Source organism: Arachis duranensis, chromosome 1 (assembly GCF_000817695.3).
Source record: "Arachis duranensis cultivar V14167 chromosome 1, aradu.V14167.gnm2.J7QH, whole genome shotgun sequence".
NCBI classification, from domain to species: domain Eukaryota; kingdom Viridiplantae; phylum Streptophyta; class Magnoliopsida; order Fabales; family Fabaceae; genus Arachis; species Arachis duranensis.
The window spans coordinates 8,353,554-8,358,441 of record NC_029772.3 but is presented as its reverse complement, the minus strand read 5'-3'; the positions used below and the strand labels follow the sequence as shown (position 1 = coordinate 8,358,441).

Here is a 4,888-nt window from a genome sequence, read left to right as displayed (position 1 = left end):
GATTCTAACTAACAATTGACCTAAATATAGTTCTTAAGATATTAGAGAATTCTATCCGATTTATTTAAGAAAAGAATATTCTCATGAAGGCCGCCGCATAATTGGTTTAGCGTAACAATAGTTACTCGATATTCATTTATCTGCTGTCAATTCTCGTGAAAACTAAAAATCGTTATCAAAAGAAACCAATAGTATAAGAATAAACCAAGATACGCTAATTAAAGGGATATTTTTTACCTTTTTCATATTACACTTGTTCATACTTGATCCAAAATCATAAGTGGGATCCAAAAACACATAAAAATTCAAAAGATATCTATCACATAACCGATCTTGAGAGGTCGGGCAGAATACTAAAGGGTGATAATTTCTCCCTGAAAAAATTATAACCAACCCTAAATATTTTTCACCCACTTCTAAAAATGAGATTTTAACAACTCTTAGATAAAGGGACGGTTATCCACCATCAGAAGTGGAACTACTTCAACGATAGTTATTGACTCATCGCCTATAAATACACTGACACTCTCAGGTATACTTAAGTCCCAATACACTTAAACCTACTAAGACCCTTGCAGACTTAGGCATCGGAATGTTTTGCAGATACTACCCCCATCTTTTCGTAAACATCTCGGACGACGGCTGCTTGACGCAGACAAAGTCGGAGACCACCTCTCTAAGAGCTTGAACCTTACGTTCAGGTCTAGAGACAGTCCAGTTCCAAGTAACCCTCAGAACATTTAGGGGTGAACGCGGATCGGATCGGATCGGATATGACCAAAATTTCGATCCAATCCACACTAAAACCATCAGATCAGATCGGATCCAAAATCTGCAATTTTAAGCTTAGATATGTTTACTCTTGAAATAATATTAAACATACTTTTCTTAAATAATAAATTAAAATAATACAACATATATGATAATTATTAGTTGAAATAAAGCATAAAATAATATTTACTTATTTATTTCTTTATTTTTGCGGATATGCGGATATGCAGATAACTACACAAAATCCGCAATCCGATCCGAAAGCCTTGCGGATCGGATCCATATCCGTGATTTACGAATCGGATTCGGATAAACACTGCGGATATGCGGATCGAATCCGATCCATGAACACCCCTAATAACATTAGCACTGTTATTGGAGACCTAGGAATCGACACTTCATGGCAGACGATCACCTTGAAAACGGACGCACAGCATCTGAATCAGATCCTAACTACCAAGACACAGTCAACAACGACCAAGTTCTTGTAGTACCTCCTCCAAGAACGGAGGAACCACACGGTGAAAGTACCTTGGGTGGTCATCACCACAGAAGGATCCCCTTCGAGGTTCATCACTCGGATGGAGAAGAAAAACCTCATTCCACCGACTTTATGGGACTGCTACATGGAAATCATGGCCGACTCGAACAGCTAGAGAAGAAGTTAGAGTAACAGCGGATGGCAGAAAGAAACCTGAAGAGAGAAATTAAACGGCAAAGAGAGTTGGAAGAAAAACTCTCAAAATTGGAATCCGACATCCGAGGTCGGAATTCACGCACAACTCGGGAAGATACCCTGCTGGGAGGAGAAGATCCCTTCACCGAAGACATCATGTGGGCTAGAGTTCCTAGAAACTTCAAAAGCTGAGACATAAATCTGTATGATGGGACGACCAACCCGAGGCATCACCTAAATAATTTTAAAAGTTGGATGTATTTGGCTGACACCTCAGATGCTACTCGTTGCAAGGCTTTTCCGACAACCTTAACAAAGTCGGCCATGAAATGGTTCGATAACCTGCCACCTAGGTCGGTTACTAGTTTCGACGACCTTATGCAAAAATTTCTTACGCGATTTTCAATTCAAAAGGACAAGGTCAAGCACGCGCCCAATCTACTCGGAGTCAAACAAGAAGTCGGCGAATTCCTCAGAGACTACAAGGAGAGATTCAACAAGGCATGCTTGAAAATTCAAAACTTACCCACTGAGGCAATAGTAATGGGACTAGTCAATGGTCTCCGAGAAGGCCCCTTTTTCCAATCTATCTCAAAGAGATACCGGACTTCCTTGAGTGATATACAAGAGCGGGCTGAAAAATATATCAATATGGAAGAAAACGTCAGGCTGCAAGAATCAAACTGACGACTAGGACATCCCCATCAGGCACGGAAAAAGGAAAAAGAACCCAAGAAGAAAAAAGAATACAACTCGGAGAAACTTAGAAGGTATCACAATTACACCCCATTACAAATTTTTTTCGTTGATATCTACAGAAAAATTTGTCACACCGAAAAGTTTTTTCCCGTGTCCGATCAAAAATAAAAAAAAATGAAAGCCGCAACGAATATTATAAATATTATAAACTATATGGATACTCTATAAACGACTGTTACGACTCTATTTGATTATTTACTCATTTAAGCTTCAAAATGTCATTTCAAGTATCAATTCGGCTTATGCACTTAGAAGTACTGAGGTCTCGATTTCTCTTTGTTGGTGAATTCACTATACATTCGAACATTTACTAAACCAGTTGTTAAATTTAATTTCGTTCAAAGGAACAATTGCTAGCTCTAACTTAGCATAAAATAGGTTTAAATTAGAAGCCATATAACATTTCTAAATGACATAGAATTTAAACATGTTTGTTATGACATCGCATAACATCAAAAGAGGTTCTTGAAGGAAAATACAAAATCACTTTACACAAAGACAAAGGCGTAATACAAATATAATGTGTGCACATACATCACACTATGGAGAGCTTAGATAGAAGCCCAAAAATTCGAACCAATTAACTACAAATTTGATTCTCACCTTCACAAAAGCATGTATCTTTCGAAAGATAAACCTTTTGTGCCGTTTTAAAATCTTTTAAGAGTATTTTCGTTAAAGAATAAATCTCTAGAAGACATTTCTGTTAGTTTACTCGATTAAGAAATTGTTTTGTATAAAAGAAAAAAAAGGGAAAGTAGTTTGATTTATTAGATCAATTATAAGTACGTGTATTTTTGTATGTATATATTATTTTGTATAAAAAAAGTAAAAATAGTTCACTCATTCACATAAATAACTTCAAAATAATTTTTACTCTCAAATTCTCTTGGTGCATGCATATATGAGGAGGAAGAGTACGAAAATTCAAGTTAATATTCAATTTGACTTCTGAAATTTGAGATCGAATTTAAATTGATCATTAAAACTATAATCAACTCAATTTAAACCCCAAAATTAACAATAATAATTCGTATTAGTTCTCGAATTAATTTTTGTGAATGACATGTTAATTTTACACATTAATTTGTCAAGATTTGAATTTCTCACTTAAATTTTATATGACTGAAATATACTAAATTTCCTGCTATAAATTTAATGGACTTTCAACATCCTCACGAAAACGATAATAACAAGTTCAATTTGAAATTTTTAGAACTCTAAAGTAGCAATCAAACCTCTAAAAGCTTTAATAGATCTCGATCTCATGGAACCTAAGCAAAAAATCTAAATCGCAGCAAATTAATGTATCAAATTAACATGTTTTTAATGAAAATCAGCTCAAGAATTAATGCGAATTACAATTACAAATTTTAGGATCCAATTTAAGTCCATTAACATTTTAAAAATCAAATTAAATCCCACCTCAAATTTTTTCAGGGACCAAATGGATGAATATTAACTCATGAGAACTCTCTTTTACCTAAACATTTTTCTTTGTCATTGCACACGTTACACATGTGTATTCATGCCTTTATATAGGCAAGAATTCTAATGAATACATAAGTGGTGCAAAATTTTGACATTACAACAAAAAAATGGAAGTGATCTCTTGATAATAAAGCTTGCTTATAATTATGACATTTAATTTTTAACATATTATCCTTCATCCATACACCTACACAATGCTTAATCACATCAATTATCTAATTAATAGTGAATTTTAAATTATTCAAATTCTTACCGATAAAGAAACCAAGTTTGATTTAATTATCAACAATCATGCTTTTGAGATCTAACTAAAAACTTTGTGAAATTACTACTCCTTCATCTTATAATCATCTAGCTGATAAAATAGAATCAGAGACGGTAGCATTTGAGCCAAAATTGCTCCCTTGAGATTTCAAGTTTGACTCAATAAATACAGGCATTGAAGGTTGCAAATTCTCAAGTTGGGCCTTACTTGTGAGTAAGACTACTACTTGAGACATTTTGGGCCTCTTTTGATGGTGATGCTAGAGTGCACATTAAAGCAATCTCTATCACTCTCTTCACTTCTTCCGCATCATAGTCATTAGGGCCTAAATTCTTATCCACTAACTCCAGGTGCTTGCCTTGCTCATAAAGTTTCCATGCCTATTAATGTGAATAATTAATCAAGAACAAGTGGTTGTATACTTGTACGTGCTTGTTTAGGCGTCGTTAAGTTGAAAAAAAAATAATTTTTTTTATTTATAGTATATTTAATAAATTTTTAATAATAAAAATAAAAATATAAAAAAATAAAAAATATTTTTTAAAAATATTATAATTTATATTTTTTTTAAAAACATTTTTTTTAAAATATTTTTTACATAATAAATAAATAAAAAAATATTTTTATCTTATTTTACTCAAATATAATTAATAAATAAAATTACTTGTTTGATAAGATATTCATGGTCGTCGTCATCATTATTATTTTTCACCATTTCGATACTCTTTTGACCATTTATAATTTCTAGACCTATAATACCATAGCTATATGTATCAACTTTTTCTGATAAATGGCTGTAAATTGCATATTCAGGTGCTGTGTATCCCCTACAATAAAATAAAAGTAACTTTCAATAAATAAAAGTTACAACAATATTATTTGACAAAACTGTATTTAAAATATATATGATATATATAGACATAATA

The 4,888-nt window shown here is 32.8% G+C and overlaps 1 pseudogene; it reads right to left on the bottom strand.

Moving 5' to 3' along the window:
- Nucleotides 1-4,044: 4,044 nt before the first annotated feature.
- The window catches only part of LOC107495685 (cysteine-rich receptor-like protein kinase 2), a 26,913-nt pseudogene continuing 26,069 nt past the window's right edge, over nt 4,045-4,888 (bottom strand).